Source organism: Sus scrofa, chromosome 9, assembly GCF_000003025.6.
Source record: "Sus scrofa isolate TJ Tabasco breed Duroc chromosome 9, Sscrofa11.1, whole genome shotgun sequence".
Lineage (NCBI taxonomy): Eukaryota > Metazoa > Chordata > Mammalia > Artiodactyla > Suidae > Sus > Sus scrofa.
In genome coordinates this window covers 76,295,780-76,318,686 of record NC_010451.4, presented here as the reverse complement: position 1 = coordinate 76,318,686, position 22,907 = coordinate 76,295,780, and the positions used below count along the sequence as shown (strand labels likewise).

The 22,907-nt window shown below is 38.4% G+C and overlaps 1 long non-coding RNA gene across 1 annotated transcript in view; it reads left to right on the top strand.

Annotated features, from left to right (window-relative positions):
* LOC110255473 overlaps positions 11,927–22,907 on the top strand; it is a 226,038-nt gene continuing 215,057 nt past the window's right edge. Inside the window, exon 1 of the long non-coding RNA XR_002335819.1 lies at positions 11,927–12,746. This is a non-coding gene — a long non-coding RNA (uncharacterized LOC110255473). The remainder of the gene's footprint in view (positions 12,747–22,907) is intronic.

Genomic DNA, 22,907 nt, shown 5'->3' with positions numbered 1-22,907 from the left:
GGGAAAGGGGGTAAGGGTGGGGTCCACACATCCCTCTGTTTCAGTCCACATTTTTTGACCTTTATTTGTTTTAGACATTGGGATTCAATGTAAGATTTTACTTGAAAAATTGATTCTGCTCCCTTTCTTTTAACGTTTGATAACAGTGATCTAGATTTTCTACAATATTGGCAATTTCTCCTAAATACTACCAAGTAAGTTAGGTTTTACTTTCTGTCCAGATTCAGGGTAGAGCCGTTTCATACTGTGAAAATTATAAACATTTTTTCAAAGTTTTCTGAGTCTCTGTCATCTATATATTTGTGACCATGATGTTAGAGAACTGGACAGATTCTTAAAGAGCATCTACCTCTACCACTTCATTTTACAGATGAAGAAGTAGACCCAAAGTGGTTGTGACCTGTCTCCAAGGTCACATGGGGAGAAGCAAGAAAAGTTTCTATTCCAATACTCTTTGCACTGAACTTTCTCTTTTAGAGGTTTTGTTTCACCAAATCTTGAATAAGAAATAATTGTTTAATATTAGGAAATGTAAATGGCAAAAAAGAAGATATGAGAACAAGTAACATTGCAGAAAAAATGTCATCCATTCAAAAAAAAATTTATTGGAGTTCCCGTCGTGGCGCAGTGGTTAACGAATCCGACTAGGAACCATGAGGTTGCGGGCCCTTGCTCAGTGGGTTAACGATCCGGCGTTGCCGTGAGCTGTGGTGTAGGTTGCAGACGCGGCTCGGATCTCGCGTTGCTGTGGCTCTGGCGTAGGCCGGTGGCTACAGCTCCGATTCAACCCCTAGCCTGGGAACCTCCACATGCCGCGGGAGCGGCCCAAGAAATAGCAACAACAACAACAACAACAACAACAACAAAAGACAAAAAGACAAAAGACAAAAAAAAAAAAAAATTTATTGACCCAAATGCCTATGGTCCATTAATTAATCTTTGTTGGAGGTAAGAATATAAAATGGGAAAAAGTCTCTTAAGCAAATAGTGCTGGGAAAACTGGGCAGCTGCATGTAAACCAATGAAACTAGAACATACCCTCACACTGCACAAAAATAAACTTGAAATGTCTTAAAGACTTAAACAGGAGTTTCCGTCGTGGCGCAGTGGTTAACGAATCCGACTAGGAACCATGAGGTTGCGGGTTCGGTCCCTGCCCTTGCTCAGTGGGTTAACGATCTGGCGTTGCCCTGAGCTGTGGTGTAGGTTGCAGATGCAGCTTGGATCCTGCGTTGCTGTGGCTCTAGCGTAGGCTGGTGGCTACAGTTCCGATTAGACCCCTAGCCTGGAAACCTCCATATGCCACGGGAGCGGCCCAAGAAATGACAAAAAGACAAAAAAAAAAAAAAAAAAAAAAAAAAAAAAAAAAAAAGACTTAAACATAAGACACCATAAAACTCTTAGAAGAAAACATAGCCAAAATGTTCCCTGACATAAACTGTACGAAAGTTTTCTTAGGTTAGTCTTCCAAGGAATAGAAATAAATAAATGGGTCCAAATCAAACTTACAAGTTTTTGCACAGCAAAGGCAACCAGAGAGACAGAGAGAAAGAGAAAAGGCAACCCACAGAATGACCGAAAATAGTTGGAAACAATGCAACTGACAAGGGCTTAATCTTCAAAATATACAAACTACTCATACAAATCAACAAATAAAACACACAACCCAAATCAAAAATGTGCAGAAGACCTAAAGAGATATTTCTCCAAAGAAGACATACAGATGGCCAGTAGGCACATGAAAAGATGTTCAGCATCACTAATTATTGGAGAAATGCAAATCAAAACGAGATAACCACCTCACACCAGTCAGAATGGCCATCATTAAAAAGTCTACAAATAAATCCTGGAGAGGGCATGGAGAAAAGGGAACCGTCCTGCTGTGTTGGTGGGAATGTAAATTGGTACAACTACTATGGAAAACAGTATGGAGGTTCATCAGGAAACTAAATATAGAATTGCCACATGATCCAGCAGTCCTATTCCTGGGCGTATATCTGGACAAAACTATAATTCAAAAAGATATATGCACCTTTTTGTTCATAGCAGCACTATTCATTCGCAGTAGCCAAGACATGGAAACAACCTAAATGTCCACTGACAGATGAATGGATTAAGAAGATGTGGTCCAGCAGAAATTTACAGAACATTGTAAATGGACTGTAATAAAAAAAAAATTTAAAAAGAAGATGTGGTACATATATACAATGGAATACTACTCAGCTGTAAAAATAATGAAATAATACTATTTGCAGTAACATGGATGCAACTAAAGATTCTCATGCCAAGTGAAGTAAGTCAGAAAGAGAAAGACAAATACCATACCATATCACTTATATGTGGAATCTAAAATATGGCACAAAGGAATCTATTTACAAAATAAAAACAGACAGACACACAGAACAGACAGTGGTTGCCAAGGGAGAGAGAGGAGGGAGTGGGATGAACTGGGAGTTTAGGTTTAGTAGATGCAAATTATTATGTTTAGAAAGGATGAACAATGAGATCCTACTGTATAGCACAGGGAACTATATCCAATCTCTTGGGATAGACCGTGATGGAAGATAAAATTTAAAAAAGAATATGTGTGTGTGTGTGTGTGCGTGTATGTGTGTGTGTGTGAGAGAGAGTGAAAGAGAGACTGGGTCACTTTGCTTACAGGAAAAATTGGTACAACATTGTAAATCCACTATACTTTCTTTCTTTCTTTTTTTTTTTTTTTTTTTTTTGGTCTTTTGTCTTTTGTTGTTGTTGTTGTTGTTGCTATTTCTTGGGCCACTCCCGTGGCATATGGAGGTTCCCAGGCTAGGGGTCTAATCGGAGCTGTAGCCACCGGCCTACGCCAAAGCCACAGCAATGCGGGATCCGAGCCGTGTCTGCAACCTACACCACAGCTCACGGCAACGCCAGATCGTTAACCCACTGAGCAAGGGCAGGGACCGAACCCGCAACCTCATGGTTCCTAGTCGGATTCATTAACCACTGCGCCACGACGGGAACTCCCCCACTATACTTTAATAAAAAAAATTATTGAGCTACCATGCATCAGACACTGTGGTACTTATTGGAATGAGGCTAATTTACACATGAGAAAACTACATGTGGTCTATGTGATATATGATGTTAATGTAAACTGAGTAGATAGCTCCTGCCCTTGAGGGTTAAAACAGTTTCCATTTTAACACCATGTTGTTCATTGGTTTCATCTTGGCCACCTATGATACCTTGCTTCTTATGTTGATAACAACACCCAGATTTCCTTATGGGTAATTACTACCACCTCTTCACTCCAGCACCCTACCCCTTAATTTTTCTGCAGTTTTAATAGGGCCAAAAACTAAGTTCACTTGTCTAGCCCTAACCAGAGGGGTGAAAGTATATGGCCAGTTCTAGGCCAATTAGACTCTTTTCCCCTGGGTCTTTCTATCTTGAACAGAGAGGTGTAAAGGTGGGAAACTGTCAGAATTCATTCACTCCTGACCACTGAATAGTTCCTGCTTCTGAGACCTTCTTCCTGCCAGAGCATCTTGGATCCTATCCTTCTCAAGCCGGGCATTTCAGCCTCATATTTGATTCTCATTAACTCTCACTTCCTTTCACTAAATTCCCTTAAGCTTACATTAATTAAAGTTGGTTTCTATCACTTACAACCAATTAACCCCATCTGATATCTTTCTGCAGTTTTTCATTGCACATGACAACACAAACTGTTTAGAGAAGAAGAGAATGTAGGAATGGTTAGGTTCTTTGTCTCAAAGTCCAAATTTGTGTGATTGTATCAAGAAATGACAACCCTACCCCCCACCCATGAACTTTTTAGCTCTTTGTTACATTAACAAGCTTGGTATCAGGAGACTTGTAACACAATAAAGATAATTCCCTTCTCTCACATCTCCCTTCCCATTTAGAGGCAATTTCCTAAGAAGCTGAACTGGGCCTGATAGGGCTGCAAAGCACTGTCATCCTTTTCCCAGTCTTCATTTGGGTCTGTTAAAGTACCATTGCACCAGCCCTCTGCTCAGTGCTGTTGACCTTGTTTACTGATTGTGATTCCCTTCAGTGATTGATGAAATGACTGGGCAGTAATGAAAACAGAGCTGATTCACTTTGTCTTACCAGGATTAAAGCCTGAAAACAAATCTAATTTTCTTTTATAGGGAGGGGAAGTAGGAACAAAAGATTTTGATCACTGTCTTAAAGTAACATGAAAGGAAGACTGGAGGACTTAATATGGTAAAAGGAAACTTTGTAAAGGAAAGGAAGCATAACTGTTAGGTTCCAAATGGAAGGAGTGGTAGTGCTCTAATTTCCTTTTTAACAATAAATACCATTCACATGCTAGTCATGGTATATGTTCTAGCCCACAGATCCTCCAGATGAATTTGTGATCTAAATTGGAAGAAAAAGATATGTAGGAGACATAAAACAATCATGGAAAAAACTGAAGAGATGAGAATGGAACTTTGGCCAGCATAAGTTGAGATATTTCCTTTTCCATGATCTCATTGTAAAATTGGGAAAATGTAGCTTGTAGGAAATCGAAGATACTTAGAAAGGTCTTGAGTTCTTTGAGTTATTTTTCTGCCAGTGGTGATGGGTATAATATGGTTAAAGGGTTAACTATTAAAAAATTGTGTTACAGTGCAGAATGTTAGATATTTGCACTTTTTTAATTAATTTTTTTTTTTTTTTGGTCTTTTTGCCTTTTTCTAGGGCTGCTCCTGCAGCATATGGAGGTTCCCAGACTAGGGGTCTAATCGGAGCTGTAGCCTCCGGCCTATGCCAGAGCCACAGTAATGCGGGATCTGAGCCATGTCTGCGACCTGCAACACAGCTCATGGCAATGCCAGATCCTTAACCCACTGAGCAAGGCCAGGGATCGAACCTGAAACCTCATGGTTCCTAGTTGGATTCTTAGCCACTGAGCCATGACGGGAACTCCTTAAATTACAATTTTAATCCTTTTAATACTTGTAGGCCAATTACAAGTGGCTGTGGTAGGCCCTATTATAGAAAGATGGATTATTACAAGAACAATCCTTCTGATTTCACATATTCTTCGCAGGAATAAATAGGTGGTTCAATCTGTAGGTCGAGAGAAAGGCAGCACAATAGCTCAATGCAGTGTCATTGCATTATGTAATCACAGTTTACACACCAATGATTTAATCTCTAGGACTCTTTTTTTTATGACTGAAAAAGGTAGATGTATCAGTCAAGGGTAGGGCCATTGCCTGGCTATTCAATACCTCTATGAATTTTGTAAAATGCCATGCTTTCCTCCAGTAGAATATAATCCTTAGCAAGTGGAGCACAGCCTGGATTTCAGTTCCCATGATTTCTTTTACTCAGTTCTCTTATACAAAGTACAACCTACATAGCAGTGTATAGCAGCTCTGGTTTGAGTTCTTGGTTGTGTGCAACAGAGACTAGTCCTAAATGTCTTAAGCTAAAGGAGAATTTACTGGCAGGATATTGGGAGCTATAGGAATCCAAGAAAATGACAAGAACTAGGGCATCAAGACTTAACCAAGGTTTCAACCCAGGAGCTTCCTGGTTCTTGGGACCTAAATGCTGCAGTTGATTTGACCTCTGTTCGTGCCTTCTTCCTTTGTCTCGCTCACTCAGGATATTCAGTCCTAAGAGTGCTGTTTGGTTTTCTGGCCCCTGGGTATACCAGGGAGCTACTGGAGGAAAAAGTAGGCTCCCCACTGTTGAAATGGGAAATGGCATTGAGAAGTAGCAGGTAGTGCTTTCCCTCTAAACTACATATTACTTGAATCATCCCCAAGGGAAGACTAGTGTGCTATTAGGAAGGTGAGTATGTATAAAGATAGTTGGATGCAGGATAACCACAAAGTGATAAATGTCTGGTATAGGGCTTAGGGAATAATATCTGCAATTTTTGGACCTAGATGAGGTATTCTCCAGTCTAAGCTCTGGTACAAAACTACACAGACAGCAACATAAAATGTGTTACAACTAAAGGCACTTAGGTAACTAGTTTTCCTGACCCAGTGTTGTAGTTCGTGTCCTTTTCCTTATGTATAGAAATGACGGCAGAAATGGGTGACCTACGAAATGTCTCAGATGATAGTGCATAGTGAAATACTCAGGAAGTAATGTTGTAAATTCATGATTCTTTTTGGTTCTTTGTCATCTGCCCCATAGGACAGGAGACCATTTTATTCAAGAAAGAAGATGAGTTGCCAAATTTCTATTATCTCCTCTCTCATAGATAGAAATGCATTTATTTTTCATATTTTCTTTCTTTCCTTCCTTTATCTCTCCTCTGCTCCCTCCTTTCTTTTTCTTCCTTCCTTCATTTACCTTCCTCCCTCTCTTCCTTCATTCACCTTCCTTCCTTTCTTCCCTCCCTCCCTTCCCTCCTACTTCCCTCTCTCCTTCCCTTCTCTCCTTCCTTCCCTCCTTTCCTTCTCTCCTTCCTTCTAAAGCCTAGATGGGGTCTGAGGTTATCTTAATAACAGAGGTTTTCACCTCCAAACTTTTGGATAGTTGCCTGCCAAATTTCACAGCTTGGCACCCAATAGTGACCTTTGGGCAGAAAGGGTACTGTTCTTGGCTTCCTACCCACCACTTTTCTTCCCTTATAGCAAGTCACTCTGGGATAGAAGTGTGAAGTCATGCCTGGAATCCCTGGGAAGAAACGCCAAGTGTGCAGGATATCCAGTAAATAATGTTCAGGGAATTATATTTGAGAGGCCATCAAGTTTCTATTTGTCTTACCTGGAGTCACAACAAGCTTTCACTCAATGAGGGCACTGACCTGAGAACCAGCATGAGCTATGTAACCAACCAGGAGATAAAGAGGCTATTTCGGTTTTCTGAAAATACATCCATTTTTATAGAAGAAAATTATAGGACAAATTCTTTCTCCTGATATGGGCATCATATAATAACAGTAGGTTTCCCAGTTAGAGTATACACTGAATTTAAATCTTTTAATAATATTATTCAGACATTTAATTTCTTCCATTTAGGAAGTCATGTTTTCAGGTTAGTTCTTCTCTCTACCCCCAGAGTATATTTTCCTGGCATATTCTGTGATGTCTCCTAGGCTTTGCTCTTGCAATTTCTCAGCCTGGGATGCCCCTTCCTCCTTTCTTTAACCGGCTAGATCATAATTATGCTTTAGGACTCATTTTAGAGCATTTTCACTCCTGGAAGCCTTTGTTGGACTTCCAGGTTGAGCTAGTGTCCCTCCTTAAGCTTCCCATTGTACCCAATATCTTTATCTTATTTTTTTTAGCTTCATTTAATTGAAATTATATGCTTTGAGGGTTTTCCCCTCCCTTTATTAGAATTTCAAGTCCTTGTGGATAGGGTCTATCTTTATTCAGATTTTTTTACCTCTGGATCCTTAATAATGTCATTTGAGTCAAATTAAATGGGTAAAAGCTAGTTTCCAATAAGATGTTGTGAGAGTTCCATAATTCTTTTGTAGCTTTGGAAGTGAGAAGTGATTCAGTTCTGTTTGGCTTTGAAACAATGGAACCAAAATTAAGCTCACAATCCAGCCATCCCAGAAAAGGTAAATAGAAGACATGGAAGCCAGACTTAAGTCTTATTGCTGATTTCTAGTTCTAACTTGTTCTGAAGGCAATTATTTATTCTATGTGTCTTAATTTGCACAATTGCAAAATGACTGTGACTGTTATATTCATTGAAATCTGTGGGACCTGCTATTCTTATTGAACCATTGGATGTCAACCATCATGAATACAGCTCTTTATACCAATAACATAACATGTGCAGCTTAATCAATGCGGAAATGAAGACCAAGAGTCTTGAAGCAGTTGTACTGATTTGACATTTTCCTAAAATTGACAAGAAGGATGTATTCCCATGTGGCAAGCTACTGGATCCCCCCTGCCTCAAACCTTCCCTCTTTTCAAGTTATAAACACTTTCCTTATAGACATTTATTAGAAAGTAACACAAAGCAGATTGCAGGGTTTGCATTCTGTGGACGTTTCATATTAGGCATATTGTATGCTTTCTGTGTGCTAGGCGTGATGGCATCCTTGGAGGTTAAGCTTTTAAATTCTCTTGCACTATTTTAATAATTTCATTGACTTAACCTTTATAAAGATGAAGTGTATAATTTCCTCAAAGAATACTTTACTGCACTGTGCTTGCGGAAAGAATGCTTCAGCTTAGAAATTAGGTCTGTGATTTGTCAGGTGATGATACAAGATGTTTAACTTAAACACAAACACTAGGTCACAGAGGGACAGGATCCAGATGGTTTTGTATTTGGTTACACCATCCTCCATCTCCCTGGCATCTCTATCCTTTCTTCTCTTTCCTGCCATCTGTCAATATTCTTGGATGAGGAATTAATCACATATACTATCAACAAGTTAGTTTTTTTTTTCCACCTTCTCTTTCATGGGGTGATAGTAAAAGAGTGTATTATAAAAATATCATGCTCAGTGTTTTCTCCAGAACTATATATTTTAAGCCTAAGGCTGAGCCATTAATAATTCCAGCATTTGAGGCAAAGAAATCAAATTTTTTATTTGACCTAATTTAGTGAGAAAAATAAAGTATATTTTCTCTCTCATTCTTTTTTCTTTCTATTTTAGTCATTCTTTCCACTCTATGGTGAATTGTATATTTGAGTATTAATTGGTTACTATTTCTTAATTACTAATAAAATTATATATTTTGATATTATTTAGTATAAGAATACATCTTATTATAGTAAATTACCATATTTGTTTGGAAAATGAACATTTGAAATTAACCAAAGAAAAATTAACAGTAGTATGTAAAGTGGCTTAATTTATGAACCTTGGGGTCAGAATCACCCAATTTATTCCAGGCTCAGTTATTAGCTGTGTGTCCTCAGGCACATTGCTTTATCTTTCTAATCTTTCCTCATCTGTAAAGGGGATATAGGACTATGTACCTTGTGGGATTATTGTAGGATTAATGAGATAAATATATACAGCATTTAGCAGAGTATTTGATCCTGTGTAAGTGCTCCATAAATGATAATAGTTTTCATTTTTAATATTCTATTAAACAAATGTTGACCACTAAAATAAAGAGATAAAATAATGAAGTAGAGTTTAAAAAACTACTACTCTATTATTTATTTTTAAATGTTATTCTTAGGTGGTTTTATAAAAACTCCTTTTTATTGTAGAGAGATAGAGCTCCTTGAGTACAACTGTTACCATGTGCAGAAAGTCCTACACTGCTTAGCTCAGGTGTCTTGAGTTAAAAGGATCCATATTGCTTTTCTATCATGCTTTCTACCAAGCCTGTTGAACTAATATCACCTTGAAACAGGATTCAGCAAAGTGCAGCCTGCAGACCAAATCTAACCCCCTGTTTTTGTATATTCTGAGAGCTAAGAATGATTTGTATATTTTTAAGTGGTAGAGAAATTTTTTTTAAAAGAACAACATTTGTAACAGGTAATTATATGAAATACACATTTCAGCGACCATAAATAAAGTTTTGTTGGAACGCAGCCACTCTCATTTATTTACATATTGTCTGTGACAGTTTTCAGTCAACAGAGTTGAGTACTTGTGACAGAGCTGCAAGGCCTAAAATACTTATTATCTGGCCTTTTCATGGAAAAAGTGTGTTGATCTCTAACTTCAAATAATAAAAATATATTTATGGATGAGGCTTTCATAATCCAGCCTTCCCAATTTAAAGATCGTGTTTTAGTTTGCTGGAGCTGCCATAACAAAGCACCACAAATTGGGTGGCTCAAAACAATTTAAGTTAATTGTCTTACAGTTCTGAAGACTAGAAGTCTCAAATCAAGTTGTGGGCAGGGCCATGTTCTCTCTGAAATCGGTAGCAGAATCCTTCCTTGCTTTTTCCTAGCTTCTAGTGGTTTGCAGAATCCTTCCTTGCTTTTTCCTAGCTTCTAGTCTTTTGGTGTTCCTTGGCTACAACTACATGAATCCAGTCTGCCTTTGTTGTTACATGTTTTTTTCCTTGTGTGTCTGTCTTTAGTGACTGTCTTACTAGGAAACCGGTCATTTTGGATCATCCCCTACTCCAGTATGATTTCATCTTAACTAATCCCATTTGCAAGGGCCCTGTTTCCAAATAAGGTCACATTCTGAGGTACTGAGGGGTAGGATTCTACATATATTTTTATTTTTACAAGATGGGTTAGTTGGAGAGACGCAGTTTACCCATAACTGTCAGGAAACTGGATTCCAAAAATATGAAGGGATTCATACAAGGTCACAAAGAGAGTTAGTGGCAGAACCAAAATGAGACTTCGAAGTCATACAGACTTGAACCAGAACCTGGAAGGGTGATTTTCCTTTTTCTCTTTTTTTTATTTTCCTCCCTCCCTCCCTTCCTTCCTTTCCTTCTTCCTCATATAGCAACTTGATGTGGGAATCTCAGCTCCCAAAAGAGGGATCAAACCCCAGGCCATAGTGGTGAAAGTGCCACATCCTGAACACTAAACCACCAGGGAATTCCATGAATTTCTATTAATGAATAATCTATAATACTATTTGGGTATCTAATGTATATGCAATACATGTTTTTTTTTTAGTCCTTTTTAGGACATATGTATTTAAGCATTAATGATGAAACATACTGTTTAAAGTTATGGACTATTACTGGCTAAAATTTCCAGTACTATAATTAAGTTTTATTTATTTGCACCAGGAGAGAATGAGTGCAATGAGTTCTTTTTCTTTTATTTGTCAGCTTGTATTCTAGAAAACAGAATAAAATGTATTCATAATCTACATTATGCAGTGACACTTTAATATTCTGCTAACAGTGTTTACATTCTTACTCAGAATGCATATAAAACAGTATTAAAGAGGAAAAATCAGTAATATAAATAATAATTTAAATCTTTTAAAAATAATGTCTATATAATTATTTTCTTTTCCCAATGGCTGTCACTTTTATCAACTATTAAAAGCTCAAGCTTAGGAGTTCCTGTCGTGGCTCAGCGGAAACGAATCTGAGTAGTATCCATGAGGATGCAGGTTCAATCCCTGGCCTCTCTCAGTGGGCTAAAGATCTGGCATTGCTGTGCGCTATGGTGTAGGTTGCAGACACAGCTCAGATATGGCTCTGCTATGGCATAGGCCAGCAACTACATCTCCGATTCGACCCCTAGCCTGGATGAGACCCTAAAAATAAAAACAAAAAACAGGAGTTCCCGTCGTGGCGCAGTGGTTAACGAATCCGACTAGGAACCATGAGGTTGCAGGTTCGGTCCCTGCCCTTGCTCAGTGGGTTAACGATCCGGCGTTGCCGTGAGCTGTGGTGTAGGTTGCAGACACGGCTCGGATCCAGCGTTGCTGTGGCTCTGGTGTAGGCCGGTGGCTACAGCTCCGATTCGACCCTAGCCTGGGAAACTCCATATGCTGGGAGTGGCCCAAGAAATGGCAAAAAGACAAAAAAAAAAAAAAAAGAAAAAAAAAAAAAAAACAAGCAAACAAAATAACTCATATGCCATATGCCATGGATGAGACCCTAAAAATTAAAAAAAAAAAAAAACAAGCAAACAAAATAACTCAAGCTTAAAGTTATTTCTTTCTCAGAGCTACTCTAAAAATATTATTTATGGATAGATTCTCACCTCCAGAGGTCTGTTAATATTTGTATGCAAGAAGCTGACAGAATTTCTTGGTGTTAAAATATCATTAAAATATGGACAAAAGTAATGGAAACATGGCAAAGTCACACAAAGACATGAAGCAGAATTGGGAAACTTTTTACTGGACGTTGTTACCTGTGAATACTAACTATTCTTAAGAATATTTTTCAAATAGTATCAGATGTTTATGTTATGGGGAAGCCAGGGCATTTGAGGCTAAAGAAAGCCACTTGTGTGATTTAGCAATGCTGTTTTCTTGAGCTCAATCCAGGCTTTTGGGTTTAATGTTTTGGAAGATGCTGCTGCCTCCATCAGCCAGAACTAAGGCAACTGGGTACGTGGCTCAGTAACCCTAGAGATAAATTCCCCTGAATGAACCTCCAGCTATAACATTTGGACACTCAAAACCTACTGTATTTTAAGATTAATTACTGTACTTTGAAGGAAAAGGCTGACAATAGCTTTGTTACTGCACAGAAAGTTCCAAGCTTAATGGGTCATAGGATAATTAATTATCATAATGCTTGCCTTTGAAGTAGTTGGAAGAAAGGAAAAATTACCCCATTTGACTGATAGAAAAACTGAGACAAGGGAAGCTAACTTGCTTGTGGTTACCCAGGGAATAGTTGGCTGAGACTCCAGGATTCCTGACTCCAAATTCATTGCTGTAACCACCAGACTGAAACCAGCCGCCAAAGGCTGTAATTTGGTCTTGAGGCCGTGGCCATGGTTTAGAACCACAATAGTGAGGGAACCACTTTAAGGAGGACCTTGAAAATCTTTCAAGGGAATTATGCCTCTTTATCTATGTTGATTATGTAATGATTGGAATAAATGAGGGTTTTGGCCCAACACATTTGTGGTTTTGGGTTAGGCTGGGGTCCCTTTTAGGAAACTGGGAATGTTTGCCTCATCCTTGGGCCCCAATTTTTAAACCAATTGTGTTGAGTTTATGATACACAAATCAATGTGTTAACATTATGCTTTTTACTTGGCAGAAGTCATAACTCGGGTTTCCATGGATATAGCAAGATGGGCCAGAGAGGAGAGGATTGGAGACTTAGAAACCGAGGGAGTGTACTTCATGGGACCACACGGTGATCAGAAATGGACCTGAGGTGAGTAATCTGCAGGATCTGAATGAGTATAGACCTTGCATTGAGAAAACCTTCAATGTCTCCAGGAAGAGTAGTAGAAATGGGATCTGACCTTGGGTACCAGGCTGAAGTTCTGGAAGGCAAACCTTAGTCATCACAGATGTGGGGCCATTCATCTTTGGGGTTGAGGCTCAAAGAGTGGGTTTCAATGTCAAGTTATTTTTGAAAGAGTGAAGCAGCACTCTTACTTACTCCATTGGAATGGGATACCAGTAATAATAATCATTACATTAATACTAATAATAACTATACTATATCTACTCTTTATGATTGTGTATGGAATGAGTGTTATGCTAGCTCTTTACATTTGCTATCTTATTCATTCCTAAATATAGCCCTGCAGTACTGGCTTTATTTTTTATAGTTTATAAATATGGAAATTGAGACTCAGAGAGGTTAACTGACTTCCCCCAAGTCACAAGGATGCAATAAGATAGAGAAGGTATTTAAATACAAGACTCACTACTACTGCCCATGCTTTTTTCTCATTTCGGTTCATAGACATAATATTACCAGATCCAGGATGCAATGCTGACAGATGCACTGGGAAAACTCCTAATATGTCTTTTAAGAAACAAGATTGAGTCTAGAGATTTGGGCTTGGCTGTAGGAATGGGATGACTCTAGAGTAGGCTACTAAGTGTCCTTGTCCAGTATGCTACTAAGCAGGTCCTTATCCAGTAGGCTACTAAGTGTTCTTCCCCATAATGACAACTTTTCCTCACTCAGTAGTGGTTATATGCATAGGCTTTGAAATCATACAGATTTAATTTCAAATCTTATTTCAGATGGGTACTAGCTGTATGATCAAGAGTAATTTACTTAAACTCCCTGAGCCCTACTTTCTTCTTTGGGCGAGCTGGCATCTCACAGGATTGTTGATGAAGAATCATTGAAGTCTTATATACATGTTTAGCCTGTGACAGGTTATCATCAGTCCTCAACATTACATTACATTACATTAATTACTTTAGAATCACCTGGAGGGTTATGAAATTCCCAATGGCTGGGCACATTCCAGATTACTTAAGTCAGAATCTCTAGGTATGAGATCCAGACATTGGCGTTTTATTTTCCAAAAACTCCCTTCGTTTTTCAGCCAAGGTTGGGCGCCAACATGTAAATGCTGAAATAATATTTTTCTCTTGTTTAGGTGAAAAAATAATTTTATTCCTTAGTCTAGCAAAGAATTGGAGAAATTCCTGAGTTAAAATAACTATGACTAAGTTAGATATTAACCATAAAAGAGTGTTTTCCTATTTATAAATAGAGAACTTTTTTATATTTACTCTCTCAGAAGTTCAAAGTTACTACATTTCCTTTATTTTTACGAGCTTTCCAGTTTAGCTAATAATTTGAGCAGTGAACAGGAATGAGAAACCAAAAGCATGTTTTTTTAAGGATGAGTATATACCTCTAAAACAGACCATCATATCGCTCCTCTGCCCTGAAATCCCACCAACATTTCCCCCCTTTGGGAGCTCTCTATTTCAGGGTGGCCAAGTCTGTGACCGAGTTGTGTCTGAAACCCCTCTCTGGGGTTTGGCGGACCAGGGGGCAGTCCAACCTGAGGTCTGGGTCCGGGACAGGCTTCCCAGCAGGAGGCTGCTGTAGAGCTGTCTTTCTATGGTAGAGAATTCTGGGAACAGCCAGTATGAATTTGGAGGCCAGTGCTTGCAGGGGCACTGAGAGTTCAAAACTGAGAGTCCAGATGCAAATACTGAGTCCCCTGAGAAGGTGTGGAATTATATATGAGGGAGAACTGAATGGAAACTGGTTTGAATTGGGAGCAGACTGGAAACCAGTAAAAGATGTGGCTGAGTGTCTTAAATACCACTGTGTATCTACTCTCAACTGTGTCAAGTTGGTATAATGGTAAAAGTGGGCTTGTCATAAATTGACACATATCATGACCCTTAAGTCACTATCTGACCAATAATTTTTAAAAAGTATCAGTTGGCCTAGAAGTAGTTGGCATAATTGGTAAAACAAACTAGTTATTAGAAAAATAGAGAATAAAGTAAAAATAGGGTGACTGTCCATTCTATTTGACAAGTATAACAGTTATAAATAGGACCCCTGTCATTCTAAAAACATGTCCTGATTTGGCCAAAAAAAATTGTATGGCTCTCTCTGTATAAAAATTTTGGAGTTTCATGTTATTCTAAATTGGAACTGGCCACACTAACTATATGAATAGACTTAATTAAAATTACAAAAATTAGTGTCTGACCACCTGTGAGAATAAAAGTAAAAAGTAATTACCACATTAATTCCTTACTTTGAAGTAGCAGTTGTTCCACATGTTGAAAGCTCTTGATAGCCAGATGATAGCAGTAAGGGGATATCATAAAGCAAGTTGACTTCTTTGGTCAAATTTATCTATTTCTGTGCCAGCACCACACCACGCTAATCAATAAAGTATATAAAAAGTCTTTATATCTGGTGAGGCAAGTCATCTCTTACTCTTCTTTTCTAGGAATGTCTTAATGGCCTAATGTCCTAGCATTATTGACCATTTGTTCTTTTCATATTAATTTTAGCATCACTTTGTTGAATTCTTAGAAGCAACTTGTTGAGCTTTTGATTGAAACTCCATTGAATCTAGGAGCAATTTGGGGGAAGAATTGATATCTTAATGATTTAAGGTCTTTCTAATCAGAAATGTGGTGTGTCCATTGATTTATTAGGTCTGAATGTTTTTCAATAAAGCTTTATGGATTTACCCAGAAAGATCTTGCATGTCTTTAGAAAAGTAGTAAAGAATAGGGGCTTAGAGTTTGGAATCCGGCTCCAGACGGCCTGGACTTGAATTCTGCCTTTTGCCAGCTGTGTAAACTTATGTAAACTTCCTGTGCCTCAATTCTTCATCTTTATTTTAATTATTTTTTGGGGGGCCACACCTGTGGTGTATGGAAGTTTCCAGGCTAAGGGTTGAATCAGAGCTGCAGCTGCCAGCCCACACCACAGCTCACCACAACACCAGATCCTTTAACCCATTGAGCTAGGCTAGGTATTGAACCCACATCCTCATGGCTACTAGTTGGGTTCTTAACCTGCTAAGCCATGATGGGAAATCCAGTTTCTTCATCTTTAAAATGGTAATATAATTGTGCTTATTTCAAAGGGCTATTATAAATAGTAAATGAATTAATATGTAAAACATATAGTAGTAACAGGAAATAATAAGAAACATGTAAGTATTTGCTGCCAGTATTCCTAGGTTCCTTTTTTTGGTAATTATATTTTTCTACGTAGGTATATAATTGACTTTGATATAATATTGATTTTAATATTAATTCTGTTAATAAACCTAATTCTGTTGTGGTCAGATATCATTTTTTAGAAATTTCTTGAGAATTGCTCTATGGCCCACACTTGGTCAGTTTTCGTAAATATTCCATGAGTTCTTCAGAAGAATGTGTATTCTTAAATTTCTTGGGTACAGTTTCTCTAAATGGTAAACAGAATTGATGAATTATGTTGTTTAAATAGTGTATGTTAATACATTTAAAGTGTGTGGTTTTCACTACATTAGTGGATGAAATTGAGTTGGTAATGTAGAAGATCTCTAAGCAATGTTAAATTTTCACAGTACCTACTGGAAATTATACATACAACGACCATGAGGCTTCTTGGTTTAAATAAAACATAAGATTCCTTTGCTTTTTACTGGGATTGGATCAAGTCCTTATGTTCAGAGTAGTAGTTATTTATATTTCTGATTTTTAAAAGTGAAATTATTATACAAAAAATGCTACCATATTTCTATTATTATTTTTCACTCTCTTTGACCTATCAAGAATTGAGAGAGGTATGTTGAAATCTACCACTATGAAAAAGAATTTGCTCTATGGTTTTATCAACTTTAGATTTATATCATTTGAAGCTATTTTATTAGTTATATGCATATAAGAATTTAGAGTTCTTATATGTTCCTGGGGTGTTGAAACTTTTGTTGTTATATTGGGGCATTCTCTATCTATAAGAACGTTTTTTTGTCTCAAAGTCTATCTCATCTGTATTGATCCTAACTCTATTTTGATTAGTATTTACATGGTTAATTTTTCCTGTCCATTTACTTTTCACTGTTTCATGTCCTTAGATATGTTTTTGATGTACTTCTTATAGACAGTATGTAGTTGGATATTAGTTTTCATCCAGTCTGATTCTCTCTCTCTCTTTTTTTTTTTTTTTTTTTTTTTTTTTTTTTTGTCTTTTTGCCTTTTCTAGGGCTGCTTCCTGTGGCGTATGGAGGTTCCCAGGTTAGGGGTCTAATCAGAGCTGTAGCCACTGGCCTACACCAGAGCCACAGCAATTCGGGATCCGAGCCACGTGTGCACCCTACACCACAGCTCACGGCAACGCTGGATCCTTAACCCACTGAGCAAGGCCAGGGATCGAACCCGCGACCTCATGGTTCCTAGTCGGATTCGTTAACCACTGCACCACAACAGGAACTCCAGATTCTCTTATTTTTAACTGGCAAATTTAATACTATTACACTTGCTGTGGTTACTAATATATTTGGGCTTTTTTTAATCTTCATGCTTCATACCTTCCATTTGGCTCATATTTTCCATGCTTCTTCCATTTATCTTCCTGCCTTTTGGTAGTTGACAGAATATTTTGTTTGTTTTTTCATTCCATTTTTTTCTTTCCTCTGTTTGAAAGTTTTTCATTTTTCTTCTGTTCTTTTAGTGACCACCTTGAAATTTGGAAATAAGCTTCAAGAAGTCAGTAATCAATGCCTTAGTCTCTCTCTGGAAGAATACACAGATCCTTAATATATTTAATTCTAATCACTCTGTCATTTGTCTTTAGTGTGTCTGTCTTTTTTTAAACCATCAAAGTTGAACTGTTACTGTTTTATGTAAGTAGTTTTTTTTTAGATTTACTGCTGTGTTTAAACATTTCTCTGCTCACATTTCTTCTGGTGTCTCTCATATTTTCTTTCTTGAGATCATTTTCCATCTTTCTGATAATCGTCTCTGGAAATTCCTTTAGTTAAGATCTTTTAGTGATGATTTCAACTTGTGTTTGGCAAAAATGTCTTTGTTTTGTCTTTGTGCTTGAAAGACAATTGCTCTGAAGATGTAAGTTGACAGTTATTTTTTATTAGCACTTTGAAAATATTATTTCACTGATTTTTTTGGACTTCCCACCTTGCACGGGAGAATCTACCTGTAATTTGTGGGTTGTTTTTTACTGTTGCTTTTAAGATTTTTCCTCTGTCTTTGATGTTCTATATTTTCACTAAAATGTATTCAGATATAGCTTGCTTTTTATTTATTTTTCTTGGCGTATGTTGTGCTTCCTCTATCTGTTAACTTGTTACCTTGATTCTGGAAAATTCTGAGCCTTTATTTTGGATATTGACTTTATTGTCTCTTTTATCTCTTTCTGGGTTTTGGTGTAGTGCAGCTCTGCAGGTATAGACATCTACCAAAACTTTCAATGAAGTTGCTGTATTGTTAGAAGTAGTTTAGAGACAGCCACAACAATGCAACTGAGCAGGTCTACAAGGCCTCAGATGGATAGATTTGTGCCTTTATGCAAATTAGAAAAAAGTGCCCCCTTCAGGAGTCTGTAGGGCATTTGATTTGTTGAGCAGAGAGCATGGCCTGGGAGCAGGGCTCAGGGTGGGTTTTGGTCATTTGTTGCACCCTTAGCTGAATGCCTTTAACCAGTGACAGCACCCCAAAGGGTTATAGAACCAATCTTCATGTTATTCATAGGAGAGGACCATTGAGGACAGGCTGGTCTCTTCAACAATGCTTGTATACAGAGACTCTGCCACTTTTCTGTGGCTCACCTTCTAATACGAGGACAAGTTATGGGCCCTATCTGCTAGGAATTGCATAGATCCTGTGTATGGAATTAATCTTTGATTCTTTTTACCTACATACTTTCTCAGAGGGCATGTGTTCATCTAAAAACAAGTTGTTTGGACATTTTTACTATTGAAAAACATCCATGTAATTTAACCATTTGATCAGGAAAGAAACTAAAAGACTGTATTAGCAATGTTCAGCATTTTTTTCCATTATATAAAATATATACACTAAGCATTCCTCTTCACCCAAATGGGTGCTTACTGACCAGAGAAAAGAGAGGCATTGAGGTTTTTCTCAGCTGTTTTTCACTGGGTGCTAACACTGCACCCAGGATGAGCTGGCACTCAGCATTGCACTACAAGGGTACAAAGGGAATATTGGCAAAATATTAACATGTTAAGCCCTGGGTCCTGAAGTCAGAAGAAATGCAGGCCATTGAATCACACCTCCCATCCTCTGATTTCATTTGGGATTCATCAGCCTAAATAACCTAATTGAGTGTCATAATTGATTTGGGAGACTCATTTCCTCCCCTGGAAATCATTAAAGGTGGCCACGGCTTGCTTGAAGCAGCACTTTCTCTAATGGAATCCCCTGGACTCCTTCATGAGGAAGAAAGGCTGGTCAGCAGGTGGCTACTCAGCCCTGCTGGCCCAAGTCCTGCCCAGACCTGCCCTCTCCACAAAGGCAGCCAGTAGCTCCTCAGGCCTCCCTGCTGGGTACCTTTCAGAGTGGACAAAAAGGACATATTGCCATTTCTAATGGAGGCAGCCACCCTAGGCAAAGGGCTGGCCACTAGCATCCTCTTGGCCATCACCCCAATTAGCGAGACACACTCCTTGCCACTAAAGAATTTTCAGCAGGAAACTCTTTTGTGAGTGGTTCAACTTCTCCCCTGTGTGAAATACTTAGAGATTGTGACTTCTTTTTCGAAGCCAATGTTAAATTCTTAATTAAATCCTTACCTTTGAGGTTTTCCAGCCAACTGAGAAAACCCACTAGAGGTGGCCTGAAAGAATTTGCAATTCCTTCTGTTTGATTTCACCAGTAAGAGTTGAAGCTGGGAACAGCCACCTAGCTCAGAATAGCTTTGGAGTCATAAGAGGAGGTTCTCCTGTCCCTTGATTTTAATTGTCTTCCATTTAGGTTGAAAATAGCCTAAACCAAAATCCAAAAGATTGGCATCAAATCCTGATAAAGATGCTGTATTTTAGGGTCACAAATTGAAAGATGTCAGAAATTTAGCTTTATGACGTTCTTTCTTCTCTCTGGGTACCTTATTCTTAAGCATGTATCTCTGTTTGCAGTGGAAATTTCCATTTGAAATACACCCCCTACAGGTATAAACCATCCTCAATTTAGAATCATCTCCATAGTGCTGAGATAGCCTCAAGTCTATAAATGGCATTTCTAAAATTATCTAAGAAAAAAATGTCCAAAGGCTGCCCTAACTTGCTCCTTGGTTTAACAATTCTCACTGCTTTTCCACATTCTCCATGCACCCAACTTAAATTTTCTTGCTGCTGTTTAAGTTTCTTCTGTCTGTGGAGATGAATAACAGATGTTTCATATTTTTCAAGGCTCAAAGACAATATTTCTGTAGAGTATATAATCACAACTTTATATTTTATATTGCATATTTTTATAGTCACAACTACTGCCCAATTTATAAATTGGCTCAACTTATAAATAAGCCCAATGTGTATAGTATATGTATTTTTTTTAATTCTTTTTATATTTTACGTATTTTTAACATGTGCACTCTTTAGCTGGGCTACACCAGCGCCAGTAGTTGAAGAGCACACATGTCAAAAGTGCTAGGGTGTTGCATTCTTGTTCATCCCTTTTTCGCTTACAGATTTTATGGGACTCAGAGGTTATTTTTTTCTGATCTTGCATCACTAACTAAATAAATATAGTTTTTGTGTGTGTGTGTCTTTTTAGGGCTGCACCCACGGCATATGGAAGTTCCCAAGCTAGGGGTTGAATCTGAGCTATAGCTGCCGGCCTACGCCACAGCAACGCCAAATCCAAGCTGCATCTACACCCTACATCACAGCTCACAGAAATACCAGATCCTTAACCCACTGAGTGAGGCCATGTATTGAACCTGTGTCCTCATGGATACCAGTGGAGTTTGTTACGACCAAGCCACAATGGGAATTCCCTAAATATAGATGATTTTTGATGCACAAAGATAGATTTCTAAATGGACCCTGCAATTAGATGAAAGAATCCAACTTTTATTTTACTAGGTCTAAACTGACTCTTGAGGATTAAGGGAAAAAAGAATAACTTATCATGGAAGCTGCTTAAAAGCAAAATTTATTAGGTCAGGGGAGGATAGACATAGAGATTAAACTGTCATGCTGGGATTTGGATGGTTAGTGACAGATCAGGTGGGCTGGAGAGGCCACGATGAGGTGGGGTTGATGTGTTCAGTACATCAGAGGCTGCAAGAGGGAATTCAGCTGAAACAGTGATGATCACACAAGGATGTCAAGCTCGGAGAGATGATCCACTCTGGGAGGGAAGAATGCTAAGGAACGGGGGACTAAGAATGCTAAGGCTGTAAAAATGGGGGACCCTGGCTAAGAGACTGGTGACTAGAGGATTTGGACAACTAAAGGCCAGGAACTGAGACCAGAGAGATTAGAGATCTTACATGTGTAGGAGATCCTAGCACCACCAGCAAGAATGGAATTCAGGAAGAGCTCTGAATTTGGGTGGAGGGAGCCTTTATACGCTTCTATTCAAGGCCAGAGCTTGTGTCTGAGAGGTCTAGTCTGACCCTAGGGAAGCACGGAGACTTGAGATAGGAAGCAAAAGGACAGGGGGCTGGAAGCACCCTATATAACAAGTTTCCTTACTGAATAATTCCATTTAAGGCTGTGTAGAATCAGTTCTGAGAATCTGGCGCAAAGTTTCTATCATCAAAATTAATGGCTAATTAATATGTAGCCAGTTCCATTTTTTATTTTTCACTACTATAGTAACAGTTGTATCTTTAGTCCTTTGTTTCACAATCACTAATCCTCAAAATACTCTGGTTTTGAAGGTAGCTTTATATTTATTAAGGAAATGATAAAATGGAAGCTGAGTAACTTTTTCAAAGACATAGACACCTCAGTCATAAACAAAAAGGGTGAAAAGACCAAATCTGGACACTCCACATCTGCAGTGATGAAGAATGGACTGCATCACCAAGGAGCCTGAGAATGCTTTTGAGCATGATGGGCTTATTCATTATCCAGTATTGGTTTCACAGGCGTGGACATAGGTCAAAACCTTTCAGATTATGCAGTTTAAATATTTGAAATTGATTATATGTCAAATATACTTCAATGGAGCTGTTCAAAATGTGAAATAAAATAACTGGTGGTACCAAAAGTTGATTAAGTGGATATAAGCTGCAGTTTTTGCACATCATGTGACAATGAAAATGGGAGTCTATGGGTACTAGATACCTCTCTATTTTTGCTGTTAACATGATTGAGGGAGAAATTTGAATAAAAAGTAAGGCCTAACTTGTCCAGGATTGACTCCTTGCTGGCTAGCCACCCTGAGACGGAATTGGCCTCCTGCAAACTCCATGGAAAGAGATTTTGCTCTAGTGCTTAGAGGAGGCAATCATTTCTGGTCGGCTAGCCTCTCCCTGTCATACCGGGAGCCTAGCCTCTCCCTGTCAAATCAGGAGAAGGCATAGCCCTTCATAACCATGGACACTGACATGGTGAATGCTCTGGATAACTTGCCATATTGTACAGGTCTAACTCAAAGTGTAGACCTCAACCTCTGATTACACCAGTGAAAAGGCCAGTGACCCTCAATCATGAATTCTGAGCTGACAGTACAGACATATGCCCAGATTCCCTCACACTATGTCGCTTTTGTATCCTTGCCCTTGATTATGCAAGGAAGGGGATGATGCTTTCTAATGAACTAACTTAAAATTTCCAAGGCCTGAAGTTCAGATCCTTTTCCTCTAATCTGAAGCCTTGCCTGGCTAAGTCTTTCTATGATGTTATAGAATTAAATGTGAGATGGGGATGTATGTCTCCTATCTCTATTAATTTTCACCAGGGAACACTGTTATGAGTACTTCTTGGCCAGTTGTCATTGTTTACACAATATTGAATAACTGTGCTGATGTGTTCCATTAGAGCTTTCTTCATCAACTGCACTCTCATGGTTGCTCTATAAACTCTTCCCTAGTCAGCTCCTGGCTGGATGTGAAGGTTTATGATTTTCTTCAAGTCTCCCACCCAATCATACTCCCTCATTT